General features: G+C 34.8%; 1 protein-coding gene and 1 long non-coding RNA gene across 3 annotated transcripts in view; one reads left to right on the forward strand and one right to left on the reverse strand.

Annotated features, from left to right (window-relative positions):
• Positions 1–22,626, reverse strand: part of elfn1a (extracellular leucine-rich repeat and fibronectin type III domain containing 1a) — a 191,551-nt gene that overhangs the window by 98,154 nt on the left and 70,771 nt on the right. The window lies entirely within an intron of this gene.
• On the forward strand, positions 12,630–14,553 carry LOC147845987 (uncharacterized). The gene is made up of 2 exons (XR_015480166.1): positions 12,630–13,495; positions 14,476–14,553. It is a non-coding gene; the product is annotated as an uncharacterized LOC147845987 (long non-coding RNA).

Here is a 22,626-nt window from a genome sequence, read left to right on the forward strand (position 1 = left end):
AAACTACACATGATTATTCATGGAAGACATGCACACACACACACATACATACATATGGCTAAAAGTCAGTTATACATACAAGAATACAGACTGAATATACACTATCAATGCATATTGAGGACTGTGCAGAAGAATGACCACTAATCAATACAAGGAAGAATCAATGAAATATCTGAAACATCTGAAACATCCGTTTGGTCTTTAAACAAAGTTGAACACTTCATAAGGTAGTTCAGGTTCTCCCATTATGTAAAGTGAACGCCTCCACTTGTCAATATTACAAATGTCAAAACCACTTAAAAGATGTACTCATTGCATCTGCCCTCTAATAGAACATCGCAGTTTCACGACATATGCTTGAAGCTGAAGCATCATGTTCTTTAGTCACAGCCACTTTAATGGAGTGCAAGACGTGCTTCGTCTGCATAAAGAAAGAGCAAAAGCACGATGTTTCGCAATGCAGAAGAAGCCATTATTGTGGCTTTGTGGTGCACCTCGCTCGAGGGAAATCATTCATTCATCAGGCCACTTTTATAGGGATGATTTGCATTGGAATTGTAATGTACTCCAAAGGATAGCCCCGAATTACAGCTTTGTGAAAATGAGATTAATGTGCGACCCTGCGATTCTTGCTCCCAAGGATTATACGACGACAAAGCTTATATAGAGCTAACTAAAGCGCTGTAATGACTTTTGTGCTTAATCTATGGAAGATATCTTGAGTGACACAGACAGTAATTAGTTATTATACGGAGTATGTAGGGTGGAAGGACGAACAGGCCTATTCATCAAAAGCACTTCCTGGCTTCGGCTGTGCCTTTGAGCATCATCTTTTCAGAGCATATAGGGCCATGGAGTGTATTCAGCTCGTGATAAATAAGTAAACTAGGATTGTTTTCTGGAGCATGGCAAAGGGAGACTGCTCACTCATAGATAATGTATACAGGGAACATATGTGAATTACTTGACATGACCACAAGGACATGTACAGTAACTAGCTGTAGGTGAATGCGCCTTAAGCATGTCACTGTGTCACTGTATGTGATCTGAAGAAAGCATATGTCTATGAAACAAACATACATTGGTGGTCTACAAATAATGCTTATTAAAAATAGCTCTGATAAATGATGTCTGAGTAAATATGAGAGTACATTTTATATTTTATGATAAAATATAACTTTTATCATATAAAATCAAAGTTGTTTATATTAATAAATAACTATCACTTATTTCACAGATGGCGGCCTGGTGGCTCAGTGGTTAGCCCTGTCGTCTCACAGCAAGAAGGTATGTGGTTCGAGTCCTAGCTGGGCCAGTTGGCATTTCTGGGTGGAGTTTGCATGTTTGCATGTGTTGGTGGTGGTTTCCTCTGGGTGCTTCGGTTTCCCCCACAGTCCAAAGACAGGCGCTATATGTGAATTGGGTAAACAAAATTGTCAGTAATGTATGAGTGCGAATAGGGGTTTCACAATACTGGGTTGGAGCTGGAAGGGCTATAGTTAGTCGTTCATTATGCTGTGTTGACTTCTGAAGTAGAGACTAATCCCAAGGAAAATTAATGAATATTTCACAGATGTATTTCATTATTTTACACTTTTATTGAATTGTACTTTAAATATGATCTAGGGTGTGACAGCAAAAATGGGAAAAAAAAACACCTCCAAAAATGATATACAAATATCATGAGAGGGATTTATTTTCATTGTAGGACACTTATGATCATATTGCTATTTATTTAATATGAAATTATGAATAATATACATATATATATTTTGATGATTTGTCAGACTTGTTGGACATTTTCAATAAACAGAGTGACACAAATAGACAAAAACAAATAATCTAAGAAAAGTTAAATATGTAAAAATATTCTGAGGCAAAACTAATATGTCCATGGGGCTTCAGTTACATGATCTTTAGAGGGGTCCTTTAATCAATTAAAGCTTTTTATTAAATCGTTGCTACAAAAAAAATTACCATACTTTTCTACTGCAGCACATATATTTAAATTAAGCATTCGTACATCAGAGGACATTTTCATATTCAGTGACTAATTTGATCAAGTTTCTGTATTTTTTGAAAAATACAGATAAAAAGAATTGTCATTTACTAAAATAGAGTTTTAACTACTTAACTATGCTTTAGACAGTCACATCTGACAGTTTTGAGATTTGGCACAAAAATGAAAAAAAAATATATATATATACAATAACACAACAGCTTTTGCAACAAGAGGTACATGGAAGACAAAAGAAATGTAACTACTGTATGTACACTACCTGACACAAGTGTTGTCATTGATCCCAATTATAAGAGCAACAAATAATAATTGGACCTCTAGTTGATCATTTGGAAAGTGGCAGAAGTTAAATTTTTCCAATGAATCACCCAAGATTATCACAGAAATCAGTCAAGTTTGTTGAAGGAAAAATCGATTTGGGGTTACATTCAGAATGGGGGCATAAGAGAGATCTGCAGAGTGGATGGCAACATCAATAGTCTGAGATGTCAAGACATTTGTGCTGCCCATTACATTACAAACCACAGAAGAGGGCAAACTCTTCAGCAGCATAGCGCTCCTTCTCATACTTCAGCATCCAAATCAAACGTCCTCAAAGCAAAAAAGGACAAAGTGCTCCAGGATTGGCCAGCCCAGTCGCCAGAGATGAACATTATTGAGCATATCTGGGGTAAGATGTAGGAGGAGGCAGTGAATATGAATCCAAAGAATCTTGGTGAACTCTGGGAGTCCTGAAAGAACATTTTCTTTGCCGTTCTAGATGATTTTATTAATAAGGTATTAGAGTCACTGCAGAGATATACAGATACAGTCGTCTAAGTTCATGGGAGTCATACACAATATTCATTATTTTTCCACTGTAACATGACTTCATATTCTATACTGTACATTATTTCTGTTAAGTGACAAGACTTTTGTCTAAGTCAGACCTGACTGTCCTATAAATAATTAAAAATCAAGGCATGATCATATTTTATTTTGGTAAATTAAGCACAATCTAGAGGCCTTTGCCTTTCATATAAGCCACTTCTAATACTAAATGATCAACTAGAAGTCAAATTATCATTTGTTTTTCCTAAAACGTGGACAGGCAACAAAACTTTTGTCATGTAGTGTGCAGAATTTAAATAATGACAATACTAATTATAAATTGGTGTATGTGTACTTATAATTTGTAGTTATAGTTTTATAATACTACTTATGGCAAAATTTTGTATGTGAAAGTAAAAATTCAAGTTTATTTATATAACGCTTTTTTAAATAATTATTGTTTAAAAGCAGCTATGTAAAGGTGCACATTATTGCATTTCAATCAAATTTAGAAAACTTAAGGTTATAAGTTAAAATTAAAATGCTATAAGTTATAAGTCATGAGTTAAAATTAAAATGCAACGTCACCTCAATAATCATGTATAGGCTGAAAGCTGTTTGTCAGAGTATCAATTACTATGTGCTCTCATCATCAAAGACCAGCTACAATATTCAGAAAGCTGAACGGATTTATTAACTGCCTCAAGTCATAACAAAACCAGCATATGCTGAGTATTTTTATTAACGAACTGTTTTGATAAGAACATGGGTATTAAAAACAGACACTCATAAAAGTGTAGCTTAAGATATTAACAGTTTGCTCTTCGCAGTTTGCTGCTATATCTATTTTTGGATCAAAACAACTCTTGATGTTCGGCTAGCCATTAATTAAACATGGACTCGTATCATATTTTTGTGTTTATTGTGCTAGTTGGAAGATTAATTTCCTCCGTAGTCTCCCTTACGGTTGTGAAAGTGAGAAGTGCATGCTTTGGAGTCTAATCAGGAAATAGAAGACAAAAGTGGATCTAATTATCCCGAGTCCTCAAGGAGTGTGCTTTGCTTTGGGAGTTTGGGTTTCTCACAGCTCAAGCATCCAGGAACAATGAACTTACTACTGTAGCATCGCTTTAGCCATAGATAAACACTTTACTTGTTTCTAAACATTAGCTACTGAGGTTACATTTAGCTACTGTTAATAGCATATGATCCTATTATCAAGGTATTATCACACCTGACAACAATGGATAGAAATGTAAAAGTAATTTTGCAATGCTTTAATAAATTGTTAAACAAACATGCAAGCAAACAAACAAACATAAAGAACTTTTAGCTACACTAGCATTCAAAATGTTGGAGTTAGGACTTTTTTTTTTTTTTGGATTTTGACCAAAAAATTAAATTGGTGTGCCTTCCATTTAATACATGTGCTATCCCTATTTTTTATTGATTGTTTAATAAATTTATTATTAAATATTTTTATTGAAACTGTAATTTTTTTTTGCGTTCTTTGATGAATAGAAAGTGCACATTCATTTGAAAAATACTGATGTTTAAATAATAAAAAAAAACTATTTTATAATTAATTAAATTATTAGAAAAACTGCTTTTAATCATTAAATCTCAATTCAGATGGGCTTTTGTATTCACATCTAGTCATTTGCAGTCATTGCAGTGGTTGTCTATGATCTTGATCATGTGCAAATTGGCCATGCCTGTAATTTGTAAAGTAACAATTTCTCCACAAATGAACTCATATTTTGCCAAACATAGAAGTCGAGTGATAATATTACTTCCATGAAAACCGGCATCTCTGTGTATGAACCAGGACTTGGTGGGTCGTATATCAGTTTGTTTCCTGCAATTTGTTTTCATCCATTTTTCACAAAGAATGAAGGCTTTGTTGTGAAGGGAGTGTTTTGATAGAATTATGGGTGCCAGGTCATATCACTATACACCATACAGCTACACAATTTGCAGAAAGAAAAAGCTGAACACCATCAGAGTAGTGCAAACAAAAAAGAATCATTGGACATAGATGATGGGTGATCTATAGCAGCATGTGGTAAGGAACTTTGTTCTGTTTATGATACATCAAGTCTGAACTCTGAGAGAATTCAATCTGGGCCGTCATCTACTTAATATTTGAAGAGCACTAATTACTGTATGTTTAAGTGATTAAAAGGGATTTAACACTTGTAGCCTTGTTAAACTTGTAGTTAATCTTGCTATTTTTTTTTATGTCTTTAATCCCAATGGCAATGGTTTGAAATGAAACCAAAGACGAGAGTTTTTCTGTGTAGCGATGTTGTTGTGACAACCAGTTAGCATATGACGTTTGTGGTTTCAGTTTATTAAAACAGATTTTGTCATAGCTACCTATTTTTCTGGATAAAAATTCAGATTTGGAACCATGAATTTAGACTCTGGGAAAACTTGATAAGTCAAATAACTAGTGGGGGTGTGATGAGATCTCAGGCTACGAGATGTAGCAAGACCAAACAGTGACGAGATTTCTCATCAAGGTGAAAAGTTGTCACTTGAGTTGTGATGTTATGATGGAGTATGAGGAGGAATTTAGCACTGAAGAACTGCAAATCAAATGCTTTGCACACACTTTGCAACCCGGTATGCCTTGGTGGAGCGTGTCACTCGTTTGCTTGGTCGTGTGTGATGTAATCACTTTTTTCCAACCCAGGCTCTTTCACAATCACCAGCGATCTAATCCTTACAGATTGCTGATAAACTCACAGATCCCATAGAACTACAAATCTGCAGGCATATGGACTACAGTATCCAGTCATGCAACATAAACACACCTGCTCCAAGTCTCCATTAATTAGACTCACACAGCTGAAGCTGCTTATGTACTGATTACATGGACTATAACATCAGTACACAAACACACAGAAGTATACAGCGATTCCAGAGTTGTGGTCAAATAACAGGCTAATGGTCAATACAGGCAGGAAGCCAGCAACGTAAACAAACAAACAAACAAATAAACAACCCTCGGTACACAGCAGAACAAGGCAAGGAAAATTCATCATAATGTTAACTTAGACAGATAAACAAGACTCAGCACTGATATGTGTGTGTGTGCTCTAAAAATAGTCCAAGTAATCAGTCTTTGACAATCCTCCGGCTGTGTGTATGCAATCAGTCATGATCAGGAACTAGTTGTGAATGTGTGTGGTGCATGACTGGATCTTGTAGTCCATAATGGCAAATTTGTTAGCAATCTGAAACTGTTAGCAATCTGAAACTGCTAGATCGCTGATAATCATAACAGGTTCATTCTGAAAACTTACCCATAAATATTTCTGGAGATTATGAAATACATCCCTGGAGCTACATTTCTTTTACATTTTTTCTTAGCAAATCCACCAGAGACAGCTGTGTATGCATTTGATATCTCAAATTTCTCTCGTGAGTGCCAATCGTGCCTGCTGTTCTCGTGTAAATCCACCAGAAGCTGCTGTCGACTGACTGACTGACTGACCAACCGACCAAAAATTCCCAACCCACCCCCTTCCCTAAACCCAACCAAAAGTGTTCCACCGATGTACATTGCTAGCAAATTACCAAAGTAATGGAATGGCACTTTAGATATGCTTAAAGTCACAATCATTGTAAACACAAATCAAATTAAGATGTGAATAATTCCTATTTTAGTCACATTATTGAAGTGCTATACAGACATGTAAACTCTTTAATCAAGCTATTACCTTCATGTAGGACTTTTGCTGCATTTTGTGAAAGGATAAGTCATACACACACAGCTGTTTGACAGTATTTTCTGTATCTACCGAATCTGTAAAGCAGCACAGACACACATCTCCTCTGAGTGCGCAAACACACAGTGAACTCCTGGAGACACACACATTCAACATCATCATCATTTATGCCCTCCGAAAGTTTTCTTTTAATTCGACATGCTGTATAAATTCCATTAAAACAGCTCCATACTCACATCCTGTAGCTCAGTTTGTCCAGTCAGTAGAGTTTATAGCTAAATATTTTGCAGTGATTGCATGTCCTTTATGGCATAATTCATAAAAGGGGTGGTTCACTACGATATCATATTTTAAACTTAAATAAATGTAGCTTAATGTAGCTGTGTGAACATCTCTGAATTTATGTTCAAAGTTCAATGCAAAGGGAGACATTGGCTTTTACAGAGTTAGCATAGCAAAGCCTAAATCGAATAAAGTTTGGGGGCTACAAAAAAATACATCCAAGGTGGTGAGAATAGAAACGCATTCACCACGCACATACACCCTGCACAGCGAAGGGGCATGGCAAAAGTCCGTTAATGTTATAACAGAGAAAGCTAAAATGGCGTCTAAATGCTGTTGTTTTCCAAAGAGCGTGTTCTGAATCTTTATTTGGCCTTCCAAAGGACACAACATAAAAAGATAAGTACTTATAGTTTAATTTTAATTATGTTCCAGAGAATTATAAAAAATGTATAGCTAGCATTTGACAAAGGACAGCTTTCAGAATCTCAGTTCAGTGCTGACTCCTCCAACATAAGAAGCTGTGGATTGTGAGCCACACCCTGTAAGTGTTTTATTTGTTAAAATGTGTCTATTACAAACAGAGTTTCTGGCATTAACTGTATTTTGTAGTGAGGACATAAACAAGGATGTAAACAACGAGAAATGCTGTTTGGCACTGCTAATAATTTAGCTACAATTTTATATTTATCAGTCAAACCGCTTTAAACACCCACAATCTTTACCAGTGCTGCAGTGTCTTTGTGGCTGCTTCCCTGCGTTATACATCTCAACTAACAAACTCGCAAAAGATATGTCAATATTACTTACACATGCTTATAACCCAAATATATGTAGAAGACACTTGTCAGATTTTATTTTAGGGAGCAGGCGTGAGGTTCATCTCTTTATGAAGTGGTGGTCTGAAGCTGATCTGCGAATCACAGCACTTGTTAGCTAACCAATCAGAGCCCTCTGAGGGCGGGCTGTCAGAGGAACTAGGAAATATGAATCGTTTTTATGTTAGCTGAGTAACTATAAAATCAAAAAGTAAGATATATATAAAAAAAAAAAAAACATGTTTTTCTACAAATGAAGAATGAGCACACATTGCTTTGTATCTAACAAACACTACCAAGCCTTAAAAATACACTGTGGACCAGCTCTTTAAAATAGAAGTAAAATAACATTAATTATATGTTTATAAAAAATAAATAAATAAAAAATCATTTATATTGATGAATGCATAAAATATTATAAAAATCACCACTCGTGAACCCAATCTTGTTTATCGTCTTATTTGAGTAAGCATCTTGTTACACTAATAGCTAGTTCTACACCGACAATGCATTCCAAGTGCATTACAAATAAATATAAGCATTAGGCCATTTCTTCACCACATGAGGTCCCTAAATAATACCAATCCCAGGCAAATATGTCTTTCCCGAAACTTGTTTTAGATTGTAATTTGTACGTTTTAAAATTTTTAACTAATACTCTCATTTAGCGCATTAAGCGCATCATATACTCTATATATTACTTTATGTTTCACAGTTTAGGTATCACTTATATAGTTAGAGAAAAGGCAGAATATTCCTCACTGCTTCCAGCAGAAAGCTATCAGTCAATAGAGGCACCGTGCCTCAGCCTTTCACAGAGGACGCAGGGTTTGGAATCCTTAATGCATCAGTTCGCGTTGCACAGCTCTGGATCAATCGCTGTGATAATCTCTGGCTGGGAATGAAATGAAGGCCTGCGGCGTGTCCAATCAGTTGGCAAGTCCTGCCAGGAATAGATGTGGGATAAGTATTGTCATCAGGGCCATTAGTGTGGCTGGACTCTAATTCAGCTGAGGTAATTCAACAGACAATGAGGAAGACCAACTGGAGCTCTGTTGAATAACACAGCGCTGCTGAGTCCATCGTTTTGCATGATAAGATCTGAACATCCCTCCTCAATCCGCTTCTAGCGCACAATGCTATAACCATAGAGAACAATGAAGGCGTCTTTTAGCCAACCAGAGTGAATTAGCGCTGACGTTTTATAATATCAACTTCCGCACTGAGCGATACTGAGTGGAGCGAATGCACATTTCAAACATTTTTCTTCTCTCAGCTGACAGATTGAGCATGCCGTCACCTACAAAGAGTACTTTGTCATTCCATTGATAAATTTACGATTAACACCGCAGTTCCTCCAGTCTATCAAACACAATACATGAGGATGTTTTTTGAAAGGGAGAGACTGAAGATGGAGTAGCGTTTTAGCAAGCTGTAAATTTGGTAAAGTGACAAGAATATGAAACAAATGTCTACTTCAGAAATTTTTAATGAACATTAAAGGGATATAGTTAAAAAAAGCTCACTATTTACTCACCCTAAAGTGGTTCCAAAATAATAATTTTCCTTTTAACAAAAACATAATATTTTGATGAAAGCTGAAGACCTGTGGCCATTGACTTCCATAGTAGGAAAACCAAACACTATGGACGTCAATGATTACAGGTTTCCAGCTTTCTTCAAAATCTTGTTTTCTGTGTTCAACAGAAGAAAGAAACTTATAAAGGTTTAAAAACCGCATGAGGAAGAGTATATGACATGACATGCTTTTAATTTTAAGGTGAACTATTTCCACTATCTACCATCTTTTTGAAATGCCTCACGGGCAGTATGCTCAGACATTTTGTCTGAATGGGGAAACATCAAATTCTTCAAAACTGTGTGCCAAGCTTACGATTACATTACAGATTTGGAATTACTAATAAAATTAAACAACAACTGTCTCATAAGTTTTGTTTCTAAACGTCCAAATCAAACAAAATCTGCATTTTTTTTTCAGGTTGCCCAAGCTAATGCGTATTTGAAAGGAACAAGATCTCAAAACTAACCTCATTTATGGTCATTCTACATGTATCATCCTCTGAATAATATTTTGTCAAATCACGCTGGTCTTCTAAAGTAATTGACAACTTGGTCTTGAGGCAAATCTCCTCCAGAAATGATGACTTTTTGTTTACAAGTGTGAGGGCGTTTGAGTTGTTGCTGTCAGGTGATGGAAGCTTGACAGGATGGACTGTACCTTGCGTTCATTTCTTAAAGATTACGTAACAAAAAAAAAAATAATAATAATAATAATAACTTTTAGTCAAGTGTAGTTGGTAAATTTAGGTACAGATTTCAAGCTTTATTTTGGATATATTTCTCATGTCTGTGAAGAGAGTATTAGCTGAAATTACAGTGTGTTTCTTGACCATAAAAAAAGTGTCATGAAAACACACATCTGGTCTGAGCTTCTCCACCAGAGAAACATCAGTCTATAGCCACCGATGATTGGCTTCTGTGCTAGTAGGCGGGGCTTCATTTGCCATATTGACAATTATAATTTTCATCATTCAAAACTATACGAGTGACATGTCTCTTGTATTCTATAGTCGTTGGTAAGGAATACTTGATTTATGAGAAGTTGCTTGTGTGGCTATGATGTTATTTTTAAATAATTCAATGGACAAAGGTCAATTATTCTACTTATACTACAATTACAACACCTAAATAAACTGTTCAGATGTTGAATTTGTCAGGTTTTTGTCCTCAAACAGCTCCTCTGTGCAGTGCTAGTTTCTTACACATCATTCAAAGTGTTTTGTTTTGTTTTGATTGGATTTTTCATAGCTGCCGGGTGTGAAAAACTGAAACCATTAGTGCAGTGATAGTGTAGTTACACTTTAGCTGTGTGCTAAAATGTATTGCACACTTTAAAATGTTCAACAGCCCATCAGAAGTATTTAACAGCCCTGAAGCAATAATATAATATTATATTTAAATAAATTAAAATACTAAAAAATTCAACATCATACAGTATTTTATACAGCATGTTTATGCCATTAAAATTTATACTTTCGAATTGTCACCAGATTTTCAAAACTGGATCCCCGAGTATGTTAACCACTGACAAATTCATTTTGTGTTACAGCTCAAAGCGACTGTGATATACAGTCAATGCATTGCACTCTGCAGGACATCAGAGTGAGAAAACTGTTCAAATTTACATATTTGTCTGACATGTTCCTTTAAGAGATGTACGTCCACAGGTTTCCGAGCCTTACTTTGCACAGATGCCCTCCAAATGTTTATCATGCTTGTCAGCGAGCACCGAACGATGGGCTCCAGTCCAAATTTGCAAACAAAACAGTGCAGATTGCATATTAAAAGCACTTACTATGGGCACCCTGCACGGCAGGAAGTTTAAAGAGGTCTGACAGCACCACGGAGCACCAACAACCATGAAAACCTGTTAAAAAGCCAGCTCAGACGTACATAGGGTCATCCTCAACAGCTCACCCAAAGTCTTGTTCATGTAGAGAAGACATGGCCCTACCCCAGTTTACAAACATGACCTATCATCAGCTACATGTTCAGCTGAACAACACTTTCGCTCTACACTGCGGTAGGCATGATGGGGGAGAAAATGCAGAGCAAGGTATTTCTGCATGTGCTTAACAAGCTCCCTCTCACCTTTGGTAATGTGTGGCATTCATGCTGTTTGCGCATCCGGCCGCTTTATATAACGCTCCCTCACTAAGGCTACGGGTCTGAGAGAGCACTATCTCTCAGCTCTTTCATGCTTTTATTCCTGCCCATTTAAACATTCGCCATTGATAAATGTGGAAAATCAATTTGCCGGTGTTGAATCTCATCCGCTGGGTACTCATTAAACCCCTCGTGAGCCTGTTTTCCTTTTCTGTGCAGCTAAACGGCTGATGGGAGTCCGGGTAATCACACATGGCCACACATCATGCTCTTACGTGGACTGCTTTCCACTCTTCCTTTTAGTTCCTACAGGTGATATTGACAGTTATGGGACAATAAATGTTCATACTGCACTGTGAGAAACAAGCTTTTTGGAGTCAATACATATTACACTATTATGACTTTCACAGCCATCAACACCTTTTCAAATATAAACCCAAGCTGTGTCTGTGGTGATTTTTTGGCAGATGAATATGTATGAAAATCATTTGGGAAATATTGGTAAAAAGAATAGGGGGGGCTAATAATTCTGATGTAGAGACGGACATACAGGATATAAAGATAGATAGATAGATAGATAGATAGATAGATAGATAGATAGATAGATAGATAGATAGATAGATAGATAGATAGATAGATAGATAGATAGATAGATAGATAGATAGATAGATAGATAGATAGATAGATAGATAGATAGATAGATAGATACTTGATGCAAACAAAAATGTATATCAATTTACAAACCACATACTATGGTAAAATTGTTTTGAGGTTAAAACATTGCATAGTCCAATGAACCATGTGGAAGTGATTTCAACAAGCATCCATTTCAGCTGCATGGAACCAAAATAAATTGTATGTACTGTATAAGTAGGTTTTTGGATTTAGGACAGCCACATTTCCAATGACCGTTGGTAGTCAAATATGGTTTTTCGAATAGGGTGAAATGTGCTGTTTCTTAACTAAAACAAGAAGAATGTCAGTTTATACTTTGAGTGCAGCCTGCGCCAGTTAAGTAATTGCTGTTGAATATGAATGAGAATGCTAACACAAAACTCCAGTTAAAATAGACCCCTTTGGCTTAAACAGATTGTAATTGAAAAACTCGACAAACACATTTTTCTTTCTCCAGAAATATATGTCATAACGATAAGTTTAAGTACACCGGCCTCAGCAAACTTTCCAAGGGACAGCAGGAGAACTTCAACGTTCGCTTATTTTAACAATCTAATTAATAATGCTTAAAGGTAATGTAGTTATTTTTCTTTTTTTTTTACTAAAATACCTAAAATCATAAAATGAAGAGCTGTAAAGAAAAAATTACAATGGGCTTCACATTGTTAATCGGGTAAAAATGTATACTTTTTTATTTTTATTTTTTTCTTGTAAGAGGGTTAGAGGCTATTAACATGTCACTCAGGCTCAAGCTAGTCGTTTTAGATGTAGACGCACTTACAGTGCAGAGCGACATAATCACAGCATTTATACTTTTCAATACATTATGCTTTTTCCAGGTGAACAAAATGAAAAGAATCTCAACCTTTAACGAAATTTCATTCAACAACAGCCAACTAATCAACAACATTCAAAACTCAACCGAGATGCAATCCTGATTGAAGCAGCGCATTGAAAGCAGAGCTGTATAATCTGTCGAGAGCCTATTATTTCACACCAACAGGAAAAACAACACATGAAGATGCATAAGAGGTCATGATCACATAGGGTTGATCAAATATGTGATTATGTAAAGTCTAAGCTAACTGTATTTTAAAGGTAAGACAAAGTAAGGTAAATTTGGCATATCTTTAATTATTCAAACCTTATAATCATAGCTAGCCAGAAATATTCTATACGGTTCCACACATTTTAGATGTAACATACTGCACGATCCACCCTTAAAGGGCTTGTTCACCCAAAAATGAAATTGTTTTATTTAATCATTTACTCTGCCTTCTGTGGTATTAAACATTTATTTGTTGAAAACAAAATCATATATTTTGAAGAATGCTAGTTGCTGGAACCCATTGACTCGCATAGTATGACAAATATGGAAGTCAATGGATGCCAACTACCAGCATTTTTCTTAAATATCTTATTTTGTGTTCAACAGAAGAAAGAAACTTGGCCCCACTTTATATTAAGTGACCTTAACTAATATGTATTTATCATTTGTTAACACAATGTACTTATTGGGGAACTACATGTATTACATTGTACATATAACTGATTAAACACCATAATGTGATTACACCTGTAATTGTTTTTGTTATTGCATTTGTAATTATACTGTTGACCATTCCTCACCCTTTAAACCACAGGTGTCAAACTCAGTTCCTGGAGGGCTACAGCTCTGCACAGTTTAGTTCCAACCCTAAATAACTCTCCAATTATCCTTGGGGTCAATTTGACCCCATTCAATGTTAAACGTATGTAAATATATATTTGACTTTTTTTTTTTTTGCCTATTAAGTGGTTATTTGGATGACTTTTCCTAATTTAATAGAGAAAACTTGGTAAACATAAAATTAACATGATATCATTATTATTTTTTTTTTTGTAATACCCTGTACACAGGGTATTTAAGCTGTATAAAACATAAGACATGCTTAATATTTACACATATTTGTTTTGGGTGATATTAAAGTCAATATAACATGCTATGATTTTAAAATATGCACTAAAATGTATCTGTTAGGTACAATAAAAATAAAATATAAACAAACTAATACAACCATACCTGTAGTGTTTTATATAGTATTTTATGTAGTATTTTCTATAGATTTTAGGGTAACAGGAGGGTTAAACACACTTGATAAAACTGTCTTGTTTGAAACCTAAAGTAGAGAAAGGTGTGTTAAATCATGATTGCAACTACTATGGAGTGCTGCAGCCCTCCAGGAACTGATTTTGACACCCTTTCCTTAAACCACCCTTAAACCTAACCATGCAACCAAATCTGCCCCTAATTCTATACCTGTACCCACCTCTAGAGCACCATAAATGTTTTGCAATACGTTATAAACACAACAAGTACATTGTAATTTTGTTAAAGTACAGTACATTATAGTTAAGGTCACCTAATATAAAATGAGACCAGAAACTCAAATAGGTTTTCATCAAGTGAAGGTTGAATAAATAATTAGGTAATTTTCTTTTGGGTGAACTATTTCTTTAAAAAAAAAAAAAAAAAACAATAACACTTGTTTAGCAAGAAAAAACACTGCTACATTATCATTACAGCAGAAATATGGACAATATTTTAATCAATATGGAGTGGAGGTGCTTGAATATTTTGTTTAACAACTTCAGATAAAAAACCGAAGAGACACACAGATACAAATTATCTCAAAGCTAATAAACATTGATTAACAGTCTCAAATACCCAAATTAGATTTCAAGAGGCCTTTAATGGTGCACTGGAAAAAAACATTTAACAATATAAGTGAGGGGGGGAAAAGTTTGAGAAGTTTTTGTGATTGAATTTTGATTGATTTGGTTTCGATTTTCACACTCCATTTTCTCTGAATCCCAGCACAGCTGTGCCAAAACCATCTGTCACAGGTCACGTCACAGTCTAAGAGAGTCAACTTTGGCTGTATTTCACGAGAAAATGTGCAGTTATGATATTTGGGCTTTGCACATGGCGAATAACCTTTATTAAAATAGCAGGTATAAGAAATCTTGAGTCACAATAAAGTCTGTTTGGTCAGAATTGCTTTTCCTTGAACAGGCATAAAGACAGTTTAAGCTTTGCATCTCGCCCTTAGAGAGCATGCGTTTCAGAGCCTAAATAAAATATGTTGCTTAAAAAAGCAGAAAACACCCAAGTGTGGTGGAATTCCTCAATCGATATTGAGATAATTGCATGCAGGTCTCATGCAGCCTGTTTTGGCCGTTTACTTGGAGAACACTCAATAATGGAAAGATTCACTTGCGGAGTGTTTGCACTCAGGGCATTAGTCAACGTCTGGGTATTGATGGGTCATGCCACAGTTGATTCATTAAAGGGACTTAGAGGAACTAGTAATGCACTTGTGGATCAGATAAAGCCACAATGCTGACATGCAGCCAAACATTCGGCAAGAGAGAGCTCAGCAAGGCGGTCTGCCATCAGACATGCAGCAGTGTTAATACAAGCCACGCTGCGGACCTCACACACTGTGTCTGTGCCGATAAAACTCGAACAGACACATCCTGCTTCAAATGAATCGAAGAGCTGTTCCAATGTAAATTAAAGTTCAACTCTGTTTAAATTAATCAACAAAAAAAAAAGATTAATTATGTACTGTAGACACTTCTGCTTAGTCAGATCTTGTTGTAGCATGTTTTGCTCTTTAATTTGAGCATATTTAAACAAAGTGTTTTACTTATGAAATCCATTTACACATTCATGTTGGTTTAAACCTATTAAGACTTTCTCTTTTTGGTTGCTTGTTATGCATCTATGAATAGATAAAAAGACATTACGGTTTGTGTGTATTTATTTTACTTACTGGAGTTAACAATCTTATTGCTTAGGTTTAAGGTACACTGGAAAAACACCAATTAATTAAATGTTGGATGAACAAAACCTAAATAAACCTATATTCTAGATTGTACTTACTGTATAAAACAACATTGAATTAAGATGACAGTTCACAATGCAAAAGCCTCTAAGCACCATCTAAAATAAGCATTTTTTCTCAGATTCCTGTATGTTCAGTAATTTCACTTTAATGGCAAATAATAGGTTATTTTCATTGGATTTATTGTGAGATAACTGAACATAGGCTAAGTTGAGATAAATGCTAATTTTAGATGAAGGTTTGAGCCAGCACACTGCAGATGTATTTGATAAAAATGTTAAATGATAATTTTGATTGAAAAAATCCAGCCAACATTCAGAATGGCTAGACTAATGGTGATTGGACTAGTACAATTTTGATTGGATTAAATGAAGCTAATTTTAGAATTTTATAAAAAGAATATAGTTAGAAACAAGTTATTGCTATATTATACATAATCAAGCTAATATTAAAATAAAGAGGAATATGGTTATATATATATATATATATATATATATATATATATATATATATATATATATATATATATACACAATAGATAATCAACAGCTTTTTGTGTGTTAAAGGAATTTTTACCCCCCTGTTTATTTTTCTCCAATTTCTGTTAAGCAGTGCAGATTTTTTTCAACACATTTCTAAACAAAACTGCTTTAATAACTGATCTCTAATAACTGATTTATTGTATCTTTGCCATGATGAAAGTAAATATTACTAGATATTTTCAAGACACTTCTATACAGCTTAAAGAGACATTTAAAGGCTTAACTAGGTTAATTAGGGTAACTAGGCAGGTTAGAGTAGTTAGGCAAGTTATAACGATGGCTTGTTCTGTAGTCTATCAAAAAATAGAAACTGTTTTTATTCTAGTCTAAGTAAAGCAAATAAGAAAAAAATATTTTCAGACATTCGTTAAAATGTCCTAGCTCTGTTAAACATAATTTGGGAAATTTAAAAAAAAGAGAAAAAAAAATCAAAGAGGGGCTAATAATTCTGACGTCAATTAAATTCAGTTAACCTTTATTTGTATAGCGCTTTTACAATGTAGATTGTGTTAAAGCAGCTTTACTTAAATGGTCATAGTTAAGAGGAAAAGAGTAGTTCAGTTTTTTAGTGTTTAAGTTGAGTTCAGTTTAGCTCAGTTTAGTGTGGTTCAGCCAAACGTCTTGTGCAGAGCTGCAGTCTCCAAGACAGTGGCCAAGATAGATCAAACATGCAGCAAAATTAGAAAACACATGTAAAAATAGGAAAACCCTTAAAAATTGAGAACCAATCTCCATCAATTTGAAACACATAAGCACATAAATTTACATAACGCATAGCACAGACCACAGCAGAAATGTATCTAGGGTTTTAAAAAATTACAAAAAAAGGACAAACCCGACTGTGTTTAGAGTCAGAAGCATATAAAAACAACAAGGAACTGTTCAACAAACAATAAAAAAAAAAAAAAAAAGACCTTTCAAATCTCCAACGGGTTGAAAGTAGCTGGGTTTGTCACTTTTTTTATTTGGTCAGATTTTGTCTTTTTTTTTTTTATTTGCATGTGTTGCAGTGCATTTAAGTTCTCCCGGAACAGTTCAAAAAGCTTTTAGAGTCACTTTAAGTCAGAAATGTTGCTAAAGTCACATAAAGTCATGTTTTGAAAAACGTTAAACATGCTACTTACCAGCAAATGCTGGCAATTTAACTCTGAAACTGTGTGAAATGTCAAAGCCATACATTTCGTAACCAGATTGTACCTATAGCATAAATTGCACCACCTGGTTATGAAAAGTACTTCGAAAATAGACACAGTCACATATTTCTAATGAAACTGGGTTCTTATAAAAGCAAAAAAAGTCCATTCTATTCAACACAGTGGAAGGGAATTTAGAACTGTGGTTGCTCAAAAATGACAAAACTACACTTTAAATGTAAAAAAAAAGCGCTGTATTTCAAGTCATTTATCTTCATAAAATATCTTTTTGTCATTAGAGAATATGGCCTGAATCACTCTTTTGAGTCAGATCTTGTGAATGACTCTTTTGATGCAGTCTGCAGATCACTGAGTTGGGTTTTTAAATATAATTTCATGGACACAAAAGACTTGGAACTACTTTTTTCATACTTTTAGGGTAGTTTTGAATCCATTTTGAACTTCAAAGTCCTTGCTGACATTTCTAAATTCACAAAGAACAGAAAGACACACAGTTGAAGCTAAATTAAGTTGAGCACATTATTCAAATTGCGTGTCCTTTTAAACAATTAAATTCACCGCACTTTTTATCCCACACAACATACAATTCATTACAGGGTGATGACTCCCGGATAATATTTTCTGAATTCCTGGCCAGTGACTCTCACTAGTGCATTTTCTGTTCGACTTAATAAAGCGTAATTGCTGGCAGCAATCAGTCTATAACGAGACTTCCTCTCATTTGAATCATTTAAATCACTTGAAATGGATTGTGGCACAATGAATATAATTTTTCAGACTTTCAAAAGGAGGATGAGCAATTAACACTTGCCGATTAAGCCTACATCAGGCAGAATACATCTCAAGAGTGACTGAAGAGAAATGGAAACACTTCATGCGAGGTGATATCTTTCAATAAATAACCTGACATGATTAAAGTTGATCAGTTAAACGTTTCTGAGTGAAAAATTAGACCCATTTTCATGCGCATTATCATTAATGCAAGGTTTTAGATAGCGTAAACAATAGCAAAAGGGTTGCTTGCGAACCATAAAGATTACACTGGTATGTGATTTAAATCAAATGATATTTATGATTTGCAGTGAATGTGTTGGAACACTATTGCATTTTTTCAGATTGTTCTCCCAGAAACAACAAATTTGGCAGGATGGTCCTAAATAACCCCCAATAATCAGTACACACACACACACACACACACACACACACACACACACAGGCAGACAGATATTTAGTGGAATGATAAATATATTTGCATATTTATATCCTGGATTTCTTTTTATCAAGTATAAAATTTGTCACCATTTTATAAGCCAGTTTTATAAACCAACTGTTTTATAAACCTGTTTTAAACTGGATTTAATTAATTTAATGCTAGTTTTAATGTTAAGTTGATGTATTTTTAACATTAAATGCCCAGGGCAGTTCTTGGATCCCAGTGAAAGATACTATGTAAATAATAAGAAAAAAACGAATGTGTTTTTATATTATTTTAACTAATTTAAATCAGTTATTCAGGTTTCAACTAAATATTTTAGTCATCCAAAGTTAAACTAGGCGGTTCATTCCGCTGTGGCAATCCCAGATTAATAAATTGACTATGAATGAATGAAAGTTAAACTAAATATTTTAGTCAGTTACAGTGATAATATATATATATATATATATATATATATATATATATATATATATATATATATATATATATATATATATATATATATATATATATATATATATATATATATATATATTTATATAATGGTTTAGGTGTTTGTTCTGGAACTCTTTTCTAAGAGAAGAAAAACAAAAAGACAGAAAATGAGTTTAGAGACATCAGCCAAGACAAGACATTGTTTCTCAGCAGCTAGGCTTGTTCAGCAACAAATAACGGCAGTCTATATTTTGCTTGTTGACAGCACATTTACTTCTGCCCTCCTGCTTTGTGCTCTCCACTCACCGTATTGTTTACGTGTGTCTCCACCGGTTCCTCCTCATTAGAAAAGGGCCACGATGCCAACAGAGGCAGGCACTCCCGTCGTGTCAATCACAGCCAGCGCTCCAACTATCTTACAGCAATGACATGCCAATCAATGCCCCGGGACAGATTGATGAGCCTAGCAATACTCTTTGGAGGAGACCAATGCCCAATCCATTCGAGATTTCGCAGTAATTCTAAGATTATCGAAGTGACTCATTACACGAATCTAAACAGCAGGAATATACTCTGACTTAATAAAGAACCATCAGTTGAAGTCAAATAAGATGGCTTAGACATGTGGGTGATGTGAACGCTGCTGAAAATGTGTGAATGTGAATGAAAGGGGCTTATTTCACAGCAAATGTGCTTTCCTTTAAAGCCGGCAGGACCGCTGTTGAACAAAGTCATGTGTGTTATGTGCATTCAGAAGCCCACCAGCTTATCAAAAAGACATTCAGTTACTTACATGTCATTAGACGGTCTTATCTTTTCACAAGCTGTTATCAAACACTGGCTGTGATGCAAGCTTTTTTTTTTTTTTTTTTTTTTAAATGGGACGGCATTAAAAATAAAAGCTGTAGGTAATAATTAATTAATATCCCTTGAACTGCCTGCTCTACCAAATGCTAGAACATGTTTTGACTGCTTAAAATAATAATTGTTAAAGTCATTTAAAGAATGATTGTTTTAATTAATGGTTTACACACACACACAGCATTGTTTACAAAGAAAAAAAAAGTCAAACAAAAAATAATCCTGTTGCACTATTACTGTAATGTGAGTGGATGGTGAAAACGAAGTGTGGATCCAAAGGCAGGGATTATTATGCAGAGAATGGTCAGGCAGCAACAGTTAACACAGGAGCAAACAGATGTATACATGCAAAGACCAGAAACATGCTCATAAACAGGCGTATGGTTAAGGGCAGGTATCAGACAGCATAAAACAAACAAAACAAAGCAAAGCAAAAGTACATGGCAAGACAAGGCAAGGGAAGCACGTCGTAATGTTCACATTAACAGTATAGCAAGACTCAGCACGGTCTGGGTGTTTGTGTGCTGTTTAAATAGTCCAACTAAATTAGTCCTTGAGCAGCTTCAGTTGTGTGAGTGTAATCAAACGGGATCAGAAACTGGTGTGTGTGTGTGGTGCATGACTGGAACTTGTAGTTCTTGAAATTGTGGATTTGTAGTCTGTTAGCGATTTGTGTGTATACCAGCAATCTGCACAGGCTGGATCGCTGGTGACCGTGACAACTACACTTGATTTTGGTTTTATTGTGAAACATGTTAAATGAGACTCTGAAATATTATTTACTTCAAAAAATAAAGATGATTTAGTATTCATTATGTTTTACTTTTTGATTATGCTTTTAAATAAATTGGTCTTACACTTCATATTTAGAAATTGAAAGATAATACAATTAAATTCAAGCGAAATATTGCAAAACACAGACAAAAATGTCAACTAAATTAAAATTACTCTTTTGCTTCTCTTGATTTCTCTCTTTTTTTATTTGTATTTAATACTTTTTAAAATATATACATTTGGGCATACTAGTTTTTGGACTGTTATCGTAATTAATTAGATAAGCTCCAGATTTAAAAGATCGATTTGTGAGGGGTGTACTTATATATGCTGAGCACTGTACATACTTATTTTTTATCGATTAAGAAACAAATAAGAAATTGAAAGTTTTATTTTGCAAGAACACAATAAAATAGTGTTACAGTCAAACTAAATTTCTGGTTTCATTTGTAAACTACTGATGACATTACACCTTTTATATTTGCATTTGTTATTATAGGCATGTCTATATTATTTTTTAGACAGCACAATACATTTTTTATCTATGGTACAGCTATATTTTTGGGACATTTCAAAGACATTATTATTTTTTATACTGTATAATATGTATATGGGCCACCATGGTGGCTTAGTAGTTAGTACTGTCGCCTCCCAGCAAGAAGGTCACTGGTTCGAGTGCCAGCTGGGCCAGTTGGCATTTCTGTGAGAAGTTTGCGTGTTCTCCCTGTATTGGCGTAGATTTCCTCCGGGTGGGTTAGGGTTAGGGTAAGGGTTAGGGTTTCCATTACAGTCTAAACAACACAATCTCACTGCAATTCGTAACATTTTGATTAAGTGGCTAATTCGTATGAATTTTTACGATCTAATTTGTACAATTTAGTATGATTTGCTCATCACCCAATGACGGTTGAGGTTAGGAGTGGGGTTGGGTGCCACGCCTCTTTTTTAAAATCATACATCTTCGTACGACTGAATTAGCCAATAAACTGACAAAATGTAAAATATTTACGTTTCCTCATGAGATCAGGCTGTTCTAAAGACATATGCTATAGATGAACTGAATAAACTACTGTCCATATACTGTCCATAGTGTATGAGTGTGTGAATGAGTGTGTATGGGTGTTTCCCAGTACTGGGTAGAGGCTGGAAGGAAATCCGCTGCATAAATTATATGCTGGGATAGTTAGTGGTTTATTGTGCAGTGGCGATCTCTGAAATAGAGACTAAGCAGAAAGAAAATAAATCTGTATATAACTAAATATTCTATTGCTCTAACCCTAAACTCAATTCTCAAACAAAACAATTTCCATTTTTACAACTTTCTGTGTGATTTATAGGCTGTTTTTTCTTACTGGGACCAAACATAAATGTCGTCATGAGTACAAAATGCACTGGTATTGCTATACGTGAGAAGTACAAGACACAACACACACACACTTGTAAATTCCACATGTGATTTCAGGCACACACATCACTGTAATGCAGTATTGATAAAGAAAAATGTTTATTCTGAGATTTACTGAAGATCAGCAAAAATACTGTAACATTAAAATAAAGGAAATGAGTACATTTTAGGTTCCCAACATCTACTGACACATAACCGATATAAAATCCCATTATATTGTGCATCCCTGTTTTATTTTCGTCACATTTTAAATGTTACACCTACCCTTTTATTCCTTGTGCTATTTTCTCGCACATGCATTTCCTGTCTGTGTGTGCACA

Source organism: Danio rerio, chromosome 3, assembly GCF_052040795.2.
Source record: "Danio rerio strain M-AB ecotype USA chromosome 3, GRCz13ab, whole genome shotgun sequence".
NCBI lineage: Eukaryota > Metazoa > Chordata > Actinopteri > Cypriniformes > Danionidae > Danio > Danio rerio.